The following is a 21,791-nucleotide window of genomic DNA, read 5'->3' as shown; positions in this document are numbered from 1 at the left end:
AACACACTAGGTCTATACTGCTCCTACATGGTGTAACAATACATCATGTAGATGTATATAATGAACAGACTAGGTCTATACTGCTCCTACATGGTGTAACAATACATCATGTAGATGTATATAATGAACAGACTAGGTCTATACTGCTCCTACATGGTGTAACAATACATCATGTAGATGTATATAATGAACAGACTAGGTCTATACTGCTGCTACATGGTGTAACAATACAGTGCATTCGAAAAGTATTCAGACCCCTTCACTTTTTCCACATTTTGTTACATTACAGCCTTATTCTAAAAATAACATCAAATTGATCTGAAACACAGTGTAGACATTGTTAATGTTGTAAATGACTATTGTAGCTGGAAACAGCTGATTGTTTATGGAATATCTACATAGGCGTACAGAGGCCCATTATCAGCAACCATCACTCCTGTGTTCCAATGCCACGTTGTGTTAGCTAATCCAAGTTTATCATTTTAAAAGGCTAATTGATCATTAGAAAACCCTTTTGCAATTATGTTAGCACAGCTGAAAACTGTTGTTATGATTTAACAAAGCTTTTGTAAACAGTGTTGTTGCATAACAATCAGGCAGTAGAACAACAATAATCATCACCCTCTTGACCATCTTCCCTCCCCTTAACATTGGGTTGATTCAGACCCTGTCAGAGTACCAGGTGGACATTGGGTTGATTCAGACCCTGTCAGAGTACCAGGTGGACATTGGGTGGATTCAGACCCTGTCAGAGTACCAGGTGGACATTGGGTTGATTCAGACCCTGTCAGAGTACCAGGTGGACATTCGGTTTGATTCAGACCCTGTCAGTGTACCAAGTGGACATTCCCTGCCAGTGTACCAGGTGGACATTGGGTTTGATTCAGACCCTGCCAGCATGGCCAGAAATGTATTCCAAGGTCAGTAACTTATAACCACAGAACCACCCCAGACCTTTCATGCCTGACTAAAAACACCTAAGTATTAGATTTACTGCCATGGTCTAGTATGTCACTGCATCAGACACCATTCACAATGCTGGCTGAGGTACGAGTAAAACATGACATATTATTTCCTAACCATTCACAATGCTGGCTGAGGTACGAGTAAAACATGAAATATTATTTCCTAACCATTCACAATGCTGGCTGAGGTACGAGTAAAACATGACGTATTATTTCCTAACCATTCACAATGCTGGCTGAGGTACTAGTAAAACATGACATATTATTTCCTAATTCAAAAAAATTCCCCAATCTTTTAAAAAAGATCTGAAATGGCAAGGCTTTAGTTCAGTGGGCTTTTCCATTGTTGAGGAAAGCAGGGGAAGTGTTGTCAGTAACAGAACTGCCTACGGTGTGGGGGAAGGGACGCTGCTCACTGATTGGCTGTAGTGACAAGGGTCCCTCCAAAAATCTATCACTATTCCAACTCAAATTCTCCCCCAAATCTAACACTAATAGGCCAAGCCTCCACAGACCCTGTCTTCTATTGACAAACAGAACAAATCATTTGACATTCAAATATGTCATTTTAAAAAGCTCAATTCAATCCAGCTGGGCCTTTTTTAACACAGACAGTTGTTCCTGCTGTAGATGTTATGCCTTTGTACAGATCTAAGATCAGTTCTCCTCCACAATGCATATTCAGTACCAGTCAATTGTTTGGACACACCTACAAATTCAATGTTTTTTCTTTATTTTAACTGTTGTCTAAGTTGGCCTTCCCTGTGGCTCAGTTGGTAGAGCATGGTGTGTGCAACGCCAGGGTTGTGGGTTAGATTCCCACGGGGGCCAGTACAAAAATAAAATGTAAATGTAAAAAATGTACAATAATAGTGAAGACAACACAACTATGAAGTAACTCATATGGAATCATGTAGTAACCAAAAAAGTGTTAAACAAATCAAAATATATTTTATATTTGAAATTCTTCAAAGTAGCCACCCTTTGCCTTGATGACAGCTTTGCACACTCTTTGCATTTTCTCAACCAGCTTCAACTGGAATGCTTTTCCAACAGTCTTGAAGGAGTTCCCACATATGCTGAGCAATTGTTGGCTGCATTTCCTTCACTCTGCGGTCCGATTCATCCCAAACCATCTCATAGGCATAGTTGTTGTCTTCACAGTTAACTCTAATGAACTTATCTTCTGCAGCAGAAGTAACTCTGGGTCTTCCGTTCCTGTGGCAATCCTCATGAGAGCCAGCTTCATCATAGCGATGGATGGTTTTTGTGACTACACTTGAAGATTCATTCAAAGTTTTTGAAAGTTTCCGTATTGACTGACCTTCATGTGTTAAAGTAATGACGGACTGTCATTTCTTTTTGCTTATTTGAGCTGTTCTTGCCATAATATAGACAAATAGGGCTATCTTCTGTATACCACCCCTACATTGTCACAACACAACTGATTGGCTCAAATGCATTAAGAAAGAAAGAAATTCCACAAATGAACATTTAACAAGGCACACCTGTAAATTGAAATGCATTCCAGGTGACTACCTCATGGTAGATGACAGGAGATGGTCAAAAGACAAAAGTTTTTTATTTATTTTTTTAAGTCAAAATCAAACATAATAAAAAGTACATTTGAATGACACTAAGTGGCATTGTTTTTACAACTAATGCCGGTTTGCCTGAGGCTGATGCCGTGCAGGTGTTGGAACATGCATATTCACACACTCTCATTCAAACAAACACATACAAGAACACACACATACATGTAATAGTGCCAGACATGCACACAAACATATACAGTTGGCATTGCTGTTATGATTTTAGTTGTCCTTGATGTCCTTTGTTTTAAATGTATTATTTTGTTTTATAATTTTTTTGCATTGTTGTTTGCTGTTTTCTTCTGTCTTTTCCTTTTTTCTCTTTAGTTCATTCTCTTGGTTGTTGGTGCATTGGGGGGTTCTTGGAGGTGGGGAATGGAATTAATTGTCTTTTATTAGGGGGGACTGTGGGAGGGGTCTCGAATGGTTGAGAGAAAGCTATTGGGGAACTGTGGGGGGATCTTGGAGGGTTGAGGGACAGCTATTGGGGAACTGTGGGGGGATCTTGGAGGGTTGAGGGACAGCTATTGGGGAACTGTGGGGGGGATCTTGGAGGGTTGAGGGACAGCTATTGGGGAACTGTGGGGGGATCTTGGAGAGTGAGGAACAGCTATTGGGGAACTGTGGGGGGGGTTCTTGCAGGGTTGAGGGACAGCTATTGGGGAACTGTGGGGGGATCATGGAGAGTTGAGGGACAGCTATTGGGGAACTGTGGGGGGATCTTGGAGGGTTGAGGGACAGCTATTGGGGAACTGTGGGGGGGATCTTGGAGGGTTCGGGTTTCACTAGATTGTGATCATGAAAAAGGAAACTATGACATATATTTTATATCACTATCATGCACACGCACCCTCACACATAAGGATGGCTCTGTTGTGGACAGACTGATACATGTTTGATAGTGTCTTGATGCTGTATTGTTTGTCCTTCATGTTCTAATACTTTAATGTTACCCCTTCCTTGTGTTGTTTGTAATAAATAATAATATATATATATATTTTTAAATCAGTCGGGGTCTAAACTTACTGTTGAGAGTTAGAATAGAAGAATAGACAAGGTGTAATTTCGAAATGTGCATCAGCAGTTTTTCTCTTGAAAAAAAATAAAGAGGTGGGGAAAAGTACATTCTACACAAATGACCTTCATTATATCAAAGAACAAATGTGTGTGCCTGAGGGGAAATTAACTTTCATACAGCCAAAAGGGGTGAGAAGTTATACCAATATCAGTGGACAATTTGCACTGCTGCTGAAACACATCCCCACAGCATGATGCTGCCACCACCATGCTTCACCGTAGGGATGGTGCACATTTTCCTCCAGACGTGACACTTGGCATTCAGGCCAAAGAGTTCAATCTTAGTTTAATCAGACTAGAGAATCTTGTTTCTCATGGTCTGAGAGTCCTTTAGGTGCCTTTTGGCAAACTCCAAGTGGGCTGTCATATGCCTTTTACTGAGGAGTGGCTTCCGTCTGGCCTCTCTACCATAAAGGCCTGATTGGTGGAGTGCTGCAGAGATGATGGTCCTTCTGGAAGGTTCTCCCATCTCCACAGAGGAACTCTGGAGCTCTGTCAGAGTGACCATCGGATTCTTGGTCACCTCCCTGACCAAGGCACTTCTCCCCCGATTGCTCAGTTTGGCCAGGCAGCCAGCTCTGGGAAGAGTCTTGGTGGTTCCAAACTTCTTCCATTTCAGAATGATGGAGGCCACTGTGTTCTTGCAGACATTTTTTTGGTACCTTTCCCCAGATCTGTGCCTTGACACAATAATGTCTCAGAGCTCTATGGACAATTCCTTTGACCTCATGGCTTGGTTTTTGCTCTGTGTTACGTGTTACGTTTTTCTTGTTCCCCATTTTCCCCTGTTAGTGTGTTTGTGTCCTGGGCATTACAGGTGTACCGAGTTGCGGCTAAAGATGGTGGGCGTGGCTGTAGCTGATTACAGAGAGGATATCTGTTTGCCGTGTGAGAAGAGAAGAAGAGAGGGGGAGAGAGAGAGGACACTTGTTTTTTGTTTGATTATTTGTGTTAATTTCTATGTTTGTGTTTCAGCCTGTCCTCCTGAGGCGCTCCACCCTACCTAGGTCCTGGAGAAGGGAAAAGGTAGATCTGCCCATGGGTGTACATTCCCACGTAGATAACCCATTGTTTTATACACTAGGTTAGCCGGGCGGGTGTCACCCTTGTATTTTCTTGGAACCAGGTAGGACAGTGGGTTAGGGTTTAGAGTGTGTTAGGAAGGATTAGGTGTGTAGAAGAGGAGGGACCTTTTGCTTATTTTCAATAATTGGACCCCGATTCCACACATTACCTTCTCTGGTAGTGTTTTATTTTTTATTTTTTTCCTACTGATTCTTTATGGGTGTTTTATATTGTTTATTTAATTACTTTACTAAACATCCCCTGAGGGCTAACATTGGGTTCTGGTTATTTTTGCTCATTACACCCCACATTTCTTCCCCTTTCATCTGGTTTACCTTGTGTGTTTAGGCCCAGGCATTTACGTCTCCTCCTCAGACGAGCTACACCCAAGGGGAGAACGTAAGAACACCTCACTGGAAAACTAGAATAACTAGCTGTTGCTACAGAACGAGACGACCAATTCACAGTTAGTCTGTGTCTCGTTCTCCACACACGTACCCATACCAAGATCACGTGTTTTCTATATGCACAAGATAGTTTCACTATATAAGGCTTCTGAACTCCTTGTGTCATCGAGCTCTCGGCCTTCCACCTCAGAGGGTAGGGCTAACCAGCTACATTATTGCAATTCTTATCAAATAAAGGTTGATTGTTTGAAGAAATGACAGTCTCTCCAGATTGGTTAGAACTTCCACCACAATGTTAGACCAGACTCATAGTACAGAATAAATGACTGACTGCCCAGTTCAACATCAGTTCACCGTCTCACCTCATACTGTATTGGAGCAGCAGCAGCTGACTGCCCGTTTCAACATCAGTTCACCATCTCACCTCATACTGTATTGGAGCAGCAGCAGCTGACTGCCCAGTTCAACATCAGTTCACCGTCTCACCTCATACTGTATTGGAGCAGCAGCAGCTGACTGCCCAGTTCAACATCAGTTCACCGTCTCACCTCATACTGTATTGGAGCAGCAGCAGCTGACTGCCCAGTTCAACATCAGTTCACCGTCTCACCTCATACTGTATTGGAGCAGCAGCGGCTGACTGCCCAGTTCAACATCAGTTCACCGTCTCACCTCATACTGTATTGGAGCAGCAGCGGCTGACTGCCCAGTTCAACATCAGTTCACCGTCTCACCTCATACTGTATTGGAGCAGCAGCGGCTGACTGCCCAGTTCAACATCAGTTCACCGCCTCACCTCATACTGTATTGGAGCAGCAGCAGCTGACTTGATCGTTGATGCTAATCATCATGTTTGAATCTGAGAGTAAATAGAGCCGACTACACTCTAAAAATGAAGGGTTCAACTGGAGTTGTTCTCAGATCCCCTAAGAACCGTAGGGTTCTTGGTCAATGAAAAACAGCCCCAAAAGGTTCTTCAAAGAACTTGTTAGAAGGTGGGTTCATCGAGGAACCTCCGTTGTTGCTGGACTTCTTCCGGGAACTTCGCAATTACAACTGAAAAGGATGGTGACAAGTTTGGATGCGACAACAGTTAAAAAGGTTAAGTTGGGTTGATGTTTGGCTCTGAATATGTCTCGAAATCATTTATTATAATAATATAACATACTAATAATGAATAACGAAGACAATGATGGTTTTCTGTGAATATCTTCCATAACGTTACTATAGTTAATTAACGTAAATATTAGAAAGCCGGGTTTGACCGTCGGCGTTGTATGAGCTACAGTACAGTACCGTTAGCTAGCTAGCTAACGTTATGTCCTAACTAGGCACAACTAGGTTTGGATTATTTCCTCAACTATATTCTTTCCCATATATTGTATATCGTTTCCATAAAGCCAACATGGCTTTACACTCATTAACGTAAGTTTCCAATCTAGAGCAGTTCTCACTTTTGTGATAATGAACTAGCTAACGTTAGCTTCGTTAACTAACTAACTAAGGACGGTGACCTGTCCTGCTTCTCATCTCATCTGCTTCACTCATCTCATCACAGTCACACAACTCTCATATCACAGTCACACAACTCTCATATCACAGTCACACAACTCTCATTTCAGTCACACAACTCTCATATCACATTCACACAACTCTCATATCACAGTCACACAACTCTCATATCAGAGTCACACAACTCTCATATCACAGTCACACAACTCTCATATCACAGTCACAACTCTCATATCACAGTCACACAACTCTCATATCACAGTCACACAATGCTATTCTCAAACATACCTAATCAATTAGTTGTTTTTCAACAATATTTTAACCTGCAGGAATATTTTCACATTTCTATCTCATGGTTAGTTCCTAGGATAATATAACTCATACATTTACATCTTTCAATACTTCTAAAATGGTGTCCAGGTTTAAAACAATTACAGGTTTAAAACAATTACAGGTGCACCTTACTATCTTATACTATATCATAAATGGTCTTAACTAGTAAACACATATAGTTTTCATCCAGTTCACACAGATAGCTGACTCAGCCTCAGAGCCTCCCTGTTTACACCTCCACACAGGAATACACACTCAGAGCCTCCTGACTGGGCCCTGTTTACACCTCCACACAGCAGTACACACTCAGAGCCTCCTGACTGGGCCCTGTTTACACCTCCACACAGGAATACACACTCAGAGCCTCCTGACTGGGCCCTGTTTACACCTCCACACAGGAATACACACTCAGAGCCTCCTGACTGGGCCCTGTTTACACCTCCACACAGCAGTACACACTCAGAGCCTCCTGACTGGGCCCTGTTTACACCTCCACACAGGAATACACACTCAGAGCCGACGAGGCTTTTCGAAAAACTCCACTTTGCGTGTTTTCGCTCACCTCTTTTAAAAAAAACTAGGTTTGAGATGTGGTATCCACTCGGCTCGCTGCCCCTCAGGTCAAAGGTGGGTCCATCTGCTCCGTTCCCAAAGTGTGGTCTCCCTGAGATCAAGTTTGAGGGATCCCTGGAGCACCACTTAGCCAGGTCGTCAGGAGCGGTTTTAACATCCCCAAATGTGGTTAATTTCTTTCATATCAAATGAAGAGACAAACTTATCACATAAGTCAGAGTTATTCTGAAACTAAATCTTTATTCACTTATTAATAAGAGAGTAGGTCAATACAACGCACAAATATAAAGTCAATCAATTGAGTGCTCTACGATAATGATGACTGGTCGACGAATCATCCCCAGATGATTCGTTGAGAGCCACGAGACAAAAGTACAAAGGTCTTTTATAGCCCTTTCAACCTACATGACGAACAACAGATGTATAGAACGGGTCACAAGGTTAAGATTTGTATGAAAGATACTTCTAATTCTCAGCAGACAGTATCTGCTGTAAAAACAGTACTCTTTGTGTAGAGACCAGGGTCTGGCCCTGGGGTCATCTCTCCCTGGTACCATATAGAACAGAAACATTAACTCATGCTCTGGAATGCGGTCTCTTTAGGTTTTATCACCCAAAAGACATTGTAAATCTCCTGACAGTGTTTTCTCCCAGAGGCCCATCCTCAGTAGAACACAGACACAATAGTTCTAAGAACCCTCTATTCTGCTGCATAAAACAACCATTTGATGTAATAAAAGTATTATAACAATGTTGCAGTTTTACTCTCTCAGTGTCCACTGAAAGTTGACTAGTAACAACAACTGGGACATAAAAGTCACCCACCATGAGACCCACTAAATCTGCCCAAGAAGAGGCAAACAAAAGAAAAACCCATATCAAACTTAAAGACAGGAAGTAAACCAAAAAGGTGGAGCAACTAAAGGTGTTGACTCTCCACATGTATCAAGACAACTGGAGCACTGGGCCAGACACTCTTAAATAGAACCTGGACCAGCTCAGGTGAAACACCTTCCCACTAACGAGATGGACAAGCCAGCACAGGTGTAACACATACTGACTAACGAGGTGACACCAATCAGTGCGTCCTACGTGCTAACGAGCTAGACGTGCTAACGGGCTAGATGTGCTAACGGGCTAGACGTGCTAGCGGGCTAGACGTGCTAACGGGCTAGACGTGCTACGGGCTAGACGTGCTAAAGTCCAACCTCAAAACATAAATGGAAAAACCAAAGCCTGTAACACCTTCCCCCTTAAGACAACAAATATATCCTATATTTTTGTTGGACAAGTTTGCTCATCACCAACAGAAAACAACTTCCATTTCACATTATAATCAACTACAATGATTCACCTTCACCAATATAAACATGGTGTCTACTGGCTGTCAACAATTAAAAAATAGAAAAAAATATCAATTTATAAAATTATTAAATTAGCTTCTGACTGTCGTCTTCCTAAAACCCACTAGCTTCTAGAACTCTCGTCTTCCTAAAACTCACTAGATTCTAGAACTCTCGTCTTCCTAAAACTCACTAGCTTCTAGAACTCTCGTCCCCTTGGAACGAGCCCAAACAAAACTCGTCTCCAATACGGAAAAACATGCAGTCAAAATAAGATCCATGGCAACTCACTGGCTAAATGCAAACACAATTTTTTTTGACTGCCCACCTGGAGACAATTAGAAACCAAGTTGTCCTCACCATGGACACAAGCACCAAAAACGCTGTTGTTTTGACAAGTAGCAATAAATCACTGATATCAATTAGAGGGGGAAATCAGGTTGTACGAGCTGTTGAAACTAACACAACTAAAAAAACACATGGAAATGGGAGATATATTTTACCTCACGGATTAGAGGACAACCTGCAGAAGACAGTCAGCTACATTTTGGAGTGATACATTTCAATTTAGGGGTCGGTTAACAAAGTAACGCAACACTTATTTGTCATCACTCATCGATATCATGTTGAAATTAATTGTGTGAGAGGAGGGAGATGAGGTTGCACGTCCTGTTAAAACTAACAACTCAAAAACCACACGGAATCTGGGAATAATGTGTACATCACTGGTTAGAGGACAACTTGTAGAAAACACCCAGATACATTTTGATTCAAGTGGGTCACCAAAGTGATAAGTGTAACACAACTCTTTTTTTTGTTAGTCACTTTTTGTTAAATCACATAAATAGTACTCTTCCATTTCAGAGTCTGGATTTTCCCCCTGAGGCTAATATCCATATCATGCTGAAATCAATAGAACAGGGGACAAACGTTTAGGATTCTACATTATGACATCATTAAAATACTGCTACTACTTTCACTCCTGTGTGTGTGTTCTCATGGTGTTGTATCAGACTGCTTGACTGAGTAAAACTCTTTCCACATTGACCACAACTATAAGGTTTCTCTCCTGTGTGTGATATCAGGTTGCTTAGCTGAGTAAAACTCTTCCCACATTGAGTACAGCTATAAGGTTTTTCTCCTGTGTGTGTTCTATGGTGTGTAGTCCGCTTGCTAGATGTAGTAAAACTCTTCTCACATTGAGCACAGCTATAAGGTTTCTCTCCTCTGTGTGTTCTCTGGTGTCGAGTCAGATTGCTAGAACCAGTAAAACTCTTCCCACATTAATCACAGCTATAGGGTTTCTCTCCTGTGTGTGTTCTCTGGTGTGATATCAGGTTGCTTAGCTGAGTAAAACTCTTCCCACATTGAGTACAGCTATAAGGTTTCTCTCCTGTGTGTGTTCTATGGTGTGTAGTCAGCTTGCTAGACGTAGTAAAACTCTTCCCACATTGAGCACAGCTATAAGGTTTCTCTGCTCTGTGTGTTCTCTGGTGAAGAGTCAGAATGCCAGAAGTAGTAAAACTCTTCCCACATTCATCACAGCTTTATGGTTTCTCTCCTGTGTGCGTTCTCTGGTGTGATATCAGGCTGTTTGAATGAGTAAAACTCTTCCCACATTGAGTACAGCTATAAGGTTTCTTTACTGTGTGGATTCTCTGATGAATTTTAATGGCTGCTGTGGAGGTGAATCTCTTCCCACAGTCAGAGCAGCAGAGAGTTCTCTTCCCTGTGGATCTCTGCGGGTGTTTCTTGAGGTGTTCTAATGTGTAGAGACTCTTCTCTGCCTTGTCAGCATCATGAGGTTGTTGAGGCTCCCCAGAGGATCCATGATAGTCACGTCTCTCTCCTGTGTGAATGACAAAGTCATATAGATGGTTAAAGGCCCACAACAGCAGAAATCCACTGTAAAAGGTGATGCCAACAGCGTAGCCATGATGTTGTACAACAATTGACGTCTGTAATGAATGTTAAAATTATTTGACATTTGTCTTAAAATGAGCAACAATAGTCATATTTTGTCTTGTTTTCACATTAGTAGTAACATCTAAGATTGTAGGCTAGAAATAAGTTATTCATGTTGTTGAAACTCTAAGCAGTGTGCCAGACGACTTTTGGTCTCCAATATAGGCCCCTTTCTATGTTTAATGAAATTGCGGCACGAGGGCGATGCACATGCAATTTGGTTGTAGAAACTCCTCCCCACTAATGAGGAAACCACTACTTATGGATGTAGTACATCTGGTAATGAGGAAACCACTAGTTATGGATGTAGTATATCTGGTAATGAGGAAACCACTAGTTATGGATGTAGTATATCTGGTAATGAGGAAACCACTAGTTATGGATGTAGTATATCTGGTAATGAGGAAACCACTAGTTATGGATATAGTATATCTGCCTGGAGAAAAATATTTTAGTTTTTCACAATGTATTCTGAATGTGAACGGGGGAGTAAAAAATAAAATAGCCTCCATTTCCAGGTTGCTTATGAGTGCATTTCCTACTTTGGATTATAATTGTCAGGCTCGCTTGAATGTCCTGCTTAATATAATGTTTGTGTCATCATCGCAAATCAACCGCGTTGTACTTAAAAAACACTTCAACCAGTAAAATGCTCTTTGGCTTTTTCATCAGCCTGACAATGAGGGTTTGTACACTGTTTGCCAAATTGGCCCATAACTTCACCTAACAATAACATAGACCTACTGTAGGACCCATAACTTCACCTAATAACAACACAGACCTACTGTAGGAACCATAACTTCACCTAACAACAACATAGACCTACTGTAGGACCCATAACTTCACCTATCAACAACATAGACCTACTGTAGGACCCATAACTTCACCTAACAACAACATAGACCTACTGTAGGACCCATAACTTCACCTAACAACAACATAGACCTAGGATTATAAATAATTTAATATTTCAGGTGAAACATGGAAACTTCATAACCAGATAATTCTGTGAATAATCCCACTAGGCTACTCTGTAATGTGTTGTCATTCTAAATGTCCTGAATAAAGGAAAATAGCTCTGTGTGTTGAACAATAGCCTATCCATCAAGGAACAGTTCTCTACACATTATGAGCAAAGTATCTCTGTGTCCAAACAGACTAACAAGACCCTACAGTTAATCAAGCAGACAATAACATTGTAAACACCAATTTGTTAGGGATGTTGGATCCAACGTGGAGCACGGCATAACTGTATTTACCAGAGTAATGAATGAAGAAGCACTTTGGTTGTTGTTGCATGTCCTGATGTTTGTCATGTGACTGTCATTCAGAAAATGATTTCCTGGATCAGCTGATGATAGTTGAACATGTGACTGTAACTAAACAGCTACAGAATTAAGAATTATGTGTAATTATTGAAGAACCGCGTTAATGACAGTATCCATTTGGGTGTTGTCAATAAAGTTAAGGTGACTCTCGGTTAGAACCATTGGATTTAGCAAACTCTGAAATGATTTAGGATTTCTGTGCCCATGAAAACTGTTTTTCCAGCGTAACATAAGGAGACACTAAATGTTACGTAGGTAGAGTGCATTTCAGAGATCTGAGTACAAAAAACTGTCCTAACAGGACAATAACCTAAACCACAAGGCCAAATCTACACTGGAGGAGCTTACCAAGATGACATTGAATGTTCCTGAGTGGCCTAGTTACAGTTTGGACTTAAATCATCTTGAAAGTCTATAGCAAGACTTGAAAACGGCTTTCTAGCAATAATCAACAACCAACTTGACAGAACATGAAGGATTTTAAATAGAATAATGAATATTCACATGAAGATCAGTCGCCTATTGGATGACATCACGACTTCCCATCAAGCCAACTCCTTGGAGGCCTTACTATGACATCACTCACTCCTTCTAGTTTGCAGTTGTTAAAAAAACACTATTTTGCTCAAAACATTTATTTGTTTCCCATTAGTGTGTTTATACTTTACTGTATTTATATCACTTTTCAACAAAAGTTTAAAAATCCCTGGAGGACGTCATTAACAATTCATACATTACAAAAACATATTTGAGTGTAGAATGCCCTTTTAACATTAGTTCAACAACTGCAGAGTTTGTGTCCCTGTTTTATAAGATATTACTCACTGTATTTACTGGTGTTAATCAGATCAATGTCCCTGTTTTATTAGATAGTACTCACTGTATTTACTGGTGTTAATCAGTTCTCCAGTCTTCTCTTCTTCGTCCTCCTCTAATGTGACAGTAATCTCCCCCTCTTCATCCTTCATTCCAAAAACGACATCATCTTCTTTCACTTCATCCTCCACTCCAAAAACTGCATCTTCCTCCGCTTCTTTCACAGTAACATCCTCCTCTTCTTTCACGGAAACGTCTTTCTCCTCTTCTTTCACAGTAACATCCTCCTCCTCTTTCACTCTGAACGCGTCTTCTTCTTCTTTCTCTGTAACGTCTTTCTCTTCTTCTTTCACAGTAACAGCTTCACCCTCTACTTGTTTTTGTATTGTAACAGCCTCCTCTTCCTCCTCCTCTTTCACCAGAGCTTCTTTCTCCGTCCAGCAGACCTCTTCTTCTTTAACAGAAGGAGAGTAGCTTAGTGAACTCATGGTCGGAGATAATAGCTAGTTAGCATTAGCGACTAGACTAGTGCTAATTTAACCAGCCAGCTAGTTGACTCACAACGTACATTTTACATTAAATGGGGTAGCTAGTTGTTTACACATAAGTATGTTTAAATCACAGTGGCAATTTAACCACGAAATTGTCTAAAGAACTTGAATGTTCCGACTTTGTTGGCTAGCGAGCTACCGAGGTGGCTGCAGTTGTTGAAGAAGCGTTCCGTCCACTAGATTATACGTCACACTAGAAACATCGCCTGAAAGACACATATCGCCATCTGCTGCCTGGAGGGAGGAAACGCAGTTGAGGAGGGAAAACTATTTTTATTCTTCATTGAATTATAATATTATAAAGCAGTTTAGGGAAACGTTTTTTTCCTCTCCATTAAATATGAATATTATATCAACACGTACAAAGAGCAACAAGTGTTGTTTGATTAGTTCAGATTTTTTTTATGAGACTTTAAAACAAACTCTACATCTACTCCACATCTGTATTTCTGATTCAGTCAAATAACTAGATATCAAAATAAGCACCTAGTTATTGATACCCTTGATAAATATTAGGTAAAATTACTGTATAAAATGAATAAACTTTACCCACTACCAGGATATTTTAGCCCAAAACCTGGTTACCTCTCTGCTAGGAGGCTGAAACTTGGCCATAAGTGGATCTTCCAGCAAGACACATCAACATCCACAAAGAAATGGTTAATTGGGCACAAAAATAAAAAATTTCAACGGCCATCTCAGTCTTCGGACTTGAACTCCATTGAAAACCTGTGGTTTGAATTGAACAGGGCAGTCCATAAGCGCAGACTAAATAAAAGGACCTGGAGAGATTCTGTATGGAGGAAGGGTCTAAGATCCCACCCAATGTGTTCTCTAATCTCATAAAACATTTCAGTGTCATTATCCTCCCAAGGGGAGGGTGCTGGAGTATTGAAAACATGGGAGGCAATAATTCAGACCCCTACCTTTTGAGAATTACATGTTAAACTAAATCTCTTTCTCTGAGCGATTGTAATAGTATAAAACAATATAATTTCCCTTTTTTTGTTGGTGTAACAATACATCATGTTGATGTATATAATGAACAGACTAGGTCTATACTGCTCCTACATGGTGTAACAATACATCATGTTGATGTATATAATGAACAGACTAGGTCTATACTGCTCCTACATGGTGTAACAATACATAATGTAGATGTATATAATGAACAGACTAGGTCTATACTACTCCTACATGGTGTAACAATACATCATGTAGATGTACACTACTGTACAAAAGTTTGGGGTCACTTGGAAATGTCCTTGTTTTTGAAAGAAAATCACATTTTTTCCGTTAAAATAACATCAAATTTATCAGAAATACAGTGTAGACATTGTTAATGTTGTAAATGACTATTGTAGCTGGAAACAGCAGATTTTTTATGAAATATCTACATAGGCATACAGAGGCCCATTATCAGCAACCATCACTCCTGTGTTCCTCCGTTGTGTTAGCTAATCCAAGTTTATCATTTTAAAAGGCTAATTGATCATTAGAAAACCCTTTTGCAATTATGTTAGCACAGCTGAAAACTGTTGTGCTGATTTAACAAAGCTTTTGTAAACAGTGTTGTTGCATAACAATCAGGCAGTAGAACAACAATAATCATCACCCTCTTGACCAATCTTCCCTCCCCTTAACATTGGGTTGATTCAGACCCTGTCAGAGTACCAGGTGGACATTGGGTTGATTCAGAGCCTGCAAGTGTGCCAGGTGGTCATTGGGTTGATTCAGACCCTGTCAGTGTACCAGGTGGACATTGGGTTGATTCAGACCCTGTCAGTGTACCAGGTGGACATTGGGTTTGATTCAGACCCTGCCAGGTGGACATTGGGTTTGATTCAGACCCTGTCAGTGTGCCAGGTGGACATTGGGTTTGATTCAGACCCTGCCAGCATGGCCAGAAATGTATTACAAGGTCAGTAACTTATAACCACAGAACCACCCCAGACCTTTCATGCATGACTAAAAACACCTAAGTATTAGATTTACTGCCATGGTCTAGTATGTCACTGCATCAGACACCTTTCACAATGCTGGCTGAGGTACGAGTAAAACATTACATATTATTTCCTAACCATTCACAATGCTGACTGAGGTACGAGTAAAACATGACATATTATTTCCTAACCATTCACAATGCTGGCTGAGGTACGAGTAAAACATGACATATTATTTCCTAACCATTCACAATGCTGACTGAGGTACGAGTAAAACATTACATATTATTTCCTAACCATTCACAATGCTGGCTGAGGTACGAGTAAAACATGACATATTATTTCCTAACCATTCACAATGCTGGCTGAGGTACGAGTAAAACATGAAATATTACTTCCTAACCATTCACAATGCTAGCTGAGGTACGAGTAAAACATGACATATTATTTCCTAACCATTCACAACGCTGGCTGAGGTACGAGTAAAACATGAAATATTACTTCCTAACCATTCACAATGCTGGCTGAGGTACGAGTAAAACATGACATATTATTTCCTAACCATTCACAATGCTGGCTGAGGTACGAGTAAAACATGACATATTATTTCCTAACCATTCACAATGCTGGCTGAGGTACGAGTAAAACATGACATATTATTTCCTAACCATTCACAATGCTGGCTGAGGTACGAGGAAAACATGAAATATTATTTCCTAATTGTCAAAAAATCCCCACTCCTTAATCAACTGGTCTCTCACTGTTTAACCAGAATAACAGGAGTTGTGTCCTTTAGACTGTTAGACTGTTATTCCAAAATAATATTCAGCTACTTAGATGTCATGTATTGTCATGTTATGCTCACTATAAGAAGTCCTGAATGTAATGAAATGCCTGGAGGGGATGTGTTAATTCATAATCCATTATTTATACCTGTTAATTCATAACCCATCATTTATACCTGTTAGTTCATAACCCATCATTTATACCTGTTAATTCATAACCCATCATTTATACCTGTTAGTTCATAACCCATCATTTATACCTGTTAGTTCATAACCCATCATTTATACCTGTTAGTTCACAACCCATCATTTATACCTGTTAATTCATAACCCATCATTTATACCTGATAATTCATAACCCATCATTTATACCTGTTAATTCATAACCCATAATTTATACCTGTTAGTTCATAACCCATCATTTGTACCTGTTAGTTCATAACCCATCATTTATACCTGTTAATTCATAACCCATAATTTATACCTGTTAGTTCATAACCCATCATTTATACCTGTTAATTCATAACCCATCATTTATACCTGTTAGTTCACAACCCATCATTTATACCTGTTAATTCATAGCCCATCATTTATACCTGTTAGTTCATAACCCATCATTTATACCTGTTAGTTCATAACCCATCATTTATACCTGTTAATTCATATCCCATCATTTATACCTGTTAGTTCATAACCCATCATTTATACCTGTTCGTTCACAACCCATCATTTATACCTGTTCGTTCACAACCCATCATTTATACCTGTTCGTTCACAACCCATCATTTATACCTGTTAGTTCATAACCCATCATTTATACCTGTTAATTCATAACCCATCATTTATACCTGTTCGTTCACAACCCATCATTTATACCTGTTAATTCATAATCCATCATTTATACCTGTTAGTTCATAACCCATCATTTATACCTGTTAATTCATAACCCATCATTTATACCTGTTAATTCATAACCCATCATTTATACCCGTTAATTCATAACCCACCACTTATACCTTTTGCTTGAAAGGCGTGGTTCAGACAGGCTGGCACGCTCCCTGACCTTACTCGGCAGGAACTAATGGGGATCCATAATAAACCCCAGGAAGAGTAGCTGCTGCCTTGGCAGGAACTAATGGGGATCCATAATAAACCCCAGGAAGAGTAGCTGCTGCCTTGGCAGGAACTAATGGGGATCCATAATAAACCCCAGGAAGAGTAGCTGCTGCCTTGACAGGAACTAATGGGGATCCATAATAAACCCCAGGAAGAGTAGCTGCTGCCTTGGCAGGAACTAAAAGGGATCCATAATAAATACAAATACTTTATCAATATATTTGCGTCTCTTTACTCTTGGATTCGAAAATGCTAATTGGCATCAAAGTAGACGACATGCAAGACTACAAATCCCTGCAAGCTCCTGCATGTCATCTCTAGCCGACACCTTTCACAGAACAGTTCACTGAATTGTCCACTGAAATACATTTTGACACTTTAATCATTGCAACATAAAGGCCTGATTGGTGGAGTGCTGCAGAGATGGTTGTCCTTCTGGAAGGTTCTCCCGTCTCCACAGAGGAAATCCGGAGCTCTGTCAGAGTGAACATCGGGTTCTTGTTCACCTCCCTGACCAAGGCCCTTCTCCCCCGATTTCTCCATTTGGCCAGGCAGCCAGCTCTAGGAACTGTCTTGGTGGTTCCAAACTTCTTCCATTTAAGAATAATGGAGGCTACTGTGCTCTTGGGGACCTTCAATGCTGCAGACATTTTTTGGTTTCCTTTCCCCAGATCTGTGGCTCAACACAATCCTGTCTCAGAGCTCTAGCGATAATTCCTTTAACCTCATGGCTTGGTTTTTGCTCTGACATGCACTGTAAACTGTGGGACCTTATACAGACAGGTGTGTGCCTTTCCAAATCATGTCTAATCAATTGAATTTACCACAAGTAGACTCCAATCAAGTTGTGGAAACATCTCAAGGATGATCAATGGAATCAGGATGCATCTGAGCTCAATTTCTAGTCTCATTGCAAAGGGTCTGTTAAGTAAATAAATTTGCAAAAATGTTTACAAAAAAATGTTTTTGGTTTGTCATTATGGGGTATTGTGTGTAGATTGATGAGGGGGGAAAAGTATTACATTTTAGAATAAGGCTGTAACGTAACAAAATGTGGAAAAAGTGAAGGGGTCTGAATACCGAATGCACTGTATACGACTGGCAGAGTTTTCTACCATTGGCAGTTTTGTACACAGTCATGTGATACGTGGCATAGAAAAGTCCAATCTTAGGAGAGTACATGGGAGGCACTATACTGTGTGTCTGCAGGTGTCTATCTGGTCAAAACCACTGATACAGGAGCCCCTCCACCCTCCGGTGTCCCGTGTGGCTCGTTGGTAGAGCATGGTGTTTGCAACGCCAGGGTTGTGGGTTTGATTCCCATGGGGGACCAGTACGGGGGAAAAAAATGAAATGTATGCATTCACTACTGTAAGTCGCTCTGGATAAGAGCATCTGCTAAATAACTAAAATGTCAAATGTAAATGTATACAGAGAAACCTAGCTTCAAATACTTAGATGTGTGTATTGGGTATATGTTGTGAAATTGTTAGATATTACTTGTTAAATATTACTGCACTGTCGTAGCTCGAACCACAAGCATTTCGCTACACCTGCAATAACATCTGCTAAACACGTGTATGTGACCAATAAAATGTGATTTTGATTTGAAATAAACGTCCTATTTATCAAAGGTGCTTTTGGCTGGGGTCAAAATGACTCCAAAGGACTTGAATTTGCTAAAAGTCCATTTTGATACAGAAACACTAAACCATGATTTAGATTTATTAAGAACAAGTTGAGAGATCTGTTTAACACCAGTAAGTACCGTCTCTGCAGTCGTTGAACCAATATGCAGTAAAGGGGTTCTACACTTTAATGTTGTTCTGTAGGAATGGCTGAAGCTACACTGTAACGTGTAGAACATCAAGAGTGGACCATCAACAAAACGTTAACAATTGATCAAATGCATCCAATGACAATGCCTGAAATACTGTAGTCCTTAATATCTCCTATTAGCTTAGCCCAAGATGTTATCTTAAAGGGGCAATCAGTAGTTGTTACATCCATTTTGGGACTTATACATTAATATGTACTCATTTTTCTTTAAGAATTCACTTATAAATGCCTCATGAGCTTAGTTCAACTGTCGTACCCCATCAGAACCCAAAATATACGTTTTTTTTTACTCCAATGTTTGTCAGTAAATATAAACACTGTATATCCTCAAAACATGGTTAAAACTATAATGTTGATATCATGGATGGTTGCATTTCTCCAGCCCCATCCCTCAGCTTTTTACCGAAACGGGCAGGGAGAATGCTTTGTTATTGTTTCTACTGCTGATTGCTGCCCCCGTTACTCCTCAAGGTCCAAGGACTGTATGTTATTTTCAGAGGTAGACTGGCTCTGGCAGGCAAAATAGTCAAATATTCCATCTAAAATGTGAATCGATTCTCAATTGCGATACGTTTCTAGAAACATAAATTGCTGTACTTTCATATCACATCTAAATAGGAACCAGTCGCGACACCCCAAATGGTAAACCAAATTCATTTCTAGTCATTTCTCCTTCCTTCAGGATTCCTTTTCTTCTTTGGATTTTATATGGCGGTTGGCAACCAACTTTAAGGTGCATTACCACCACCAACTGGACTGGAGTGTGGACCTCAGTTCATCTTTCAATCACCCACATGGGTATATACCAAGACAGTCATGAAGAGGGCAAAACAAAACCTTTTCCCCCTCAGGAGACTGAAAAGGTTTGGCATGGATCCCCAGATCCTCAAAAGGTAATACAGCCTGTTATGGCAACTGCTCGGCATCTGACTGTAAGGCGCTACAGAGGGTAGTGTGAACGGCCCAGTACATCACTGTGGCCAAGCTTCCTGCCATCCAGGACCTATATAATAGGCTGTGTCAGAGGAAAGCACACAAAATTGTCAGAGACTCCAGTCACCCAAGTCATAGACTTTCTCTGCTATCGCACGGCAAGCAGCACCGGAGCGCCAAGTCTCGGACCAAAAACCTCCTCAACAGCTTCTACCCCCAAGCCATAAGACTGCTGAACAATTCATAAAATCACCACCGGACAATTTACATTGACCCCACCCCCCTCCCTTTTGTGCACTGCTGCTACTCGCTGGTTGTTTGTTACCTATGCATAGTCACTACGCCCCCACCTTCATGTACAGATTACCTCAACTAGCCTGTACCCCTGCACACTGACTCGGTACCGGTGCCCCCTGTATATAGCCTCATTATTGTTATTCTCATTGTGTTACTTTTTATTATTACTTTTTATTTTAGTCTACTTGGTAAATGTTTTCTTCTTCTTGAACTGCACTGTAGGTTAAGGGCTTGTAAGTAAAGCATTTCACCGTAAAGTGGGGCGGCAGTGGTTAGAGCTTTGGACTAGTAACCTAAAGGTTGCAAGTTCAAATCCCCGAGCTGACAAGGTACAAATCTGTCGTTCTGCCCCTGAACAAGGCAGTTAACCCACTGTTCCTAGGCTGTCATTGAAAATAAGAATTTGTTCTTAACTGACTTGCCTAGTAAAATAAAGGTAAAATAAAAAAAGTCCAAGTTGGTGTCTTGACGGATTTGTAAAAAGCACTATATATATTTTTATTTTTTATTTTACCAGGCAAGTCAGTTAAGAACAAATTCTTATATATATATATTTTTTTTATGTTTCTGACACTCCCCAGAGGTGTCTCATTATTGGGATTCATTGCTGATTCCTACCTGTAGTTCACTATGAGGTGTCTAGTGATACAGGTTAAGGGTCCTGTTGGAGATTGGTGGTTGGTAGCGGAGTCGAGGGAACAAGCAGGGTTGGACACGGCCATGTTATTATCCTACACAGTCTCTGTGGTTCATATGAACCCCATTCCTGGGAATTAGATTTGATTACAAATCGCCCCTGTCTGTTACCACAGAAGGGTTCCGTCTGTCCCATTCCCAGCTAGGTTACGAGGCGCTTTGTCACCAGTACCTGCATGAATTATGTTCAGTTTGAATAATTTATATCTTGACTTTGGGCAAAAATAGAATTCATTTTAAAATATTTTTTATGTGGTTTTAAAGCTTCTGAATCTGGTGGCTGGTAAATGCTGCCATGGGATGGCATGTTTCAAATAGATCTAGCTTGTGTATCACTATCACTAGCTATCACCAGAAATACTTTAAGAAATTAGGATATTGGAAACTCCTTTCGATTCGTATTAACAGCTTAAAGAAAAGAACATTGCCATGAATTACCCTCTGTGAACAAGAAGCACAACATTACAAATATTTGCAGAGATGTGAGATAATTAACTTGTTCTCTGTAATATCATATAGCTTTGCAATCGTGACTTTCCGTACTTTCAAGGAAAATAGGCATGTTTCTCGACTCATACCCTGACTTTATAAAGGGATTTTCGTGAGAATTAGCTTAGGAACTGCGTGTCACAGAATGACAATGTAAATGCGATTG

The sequence above is a fragment of the Salmo salar genome, unplaced genomic scaffold (assembly GCF_905237065.1).
Source record: "Salmo salar unplaced genomic scaffold, Ssal_v3.1, whole genome shotgun sequence".
Lineage (NCBI taxonomy): Eukaryota > Metazoa > Chordata > Actinopteri > Salmoniformes > Salmonidae > Salmo > Salmo salar.
The sequence above is the reverse complement of the archived record's forward strand: the minus strand, read 5'-3'. Positions refer to the sequence as shown.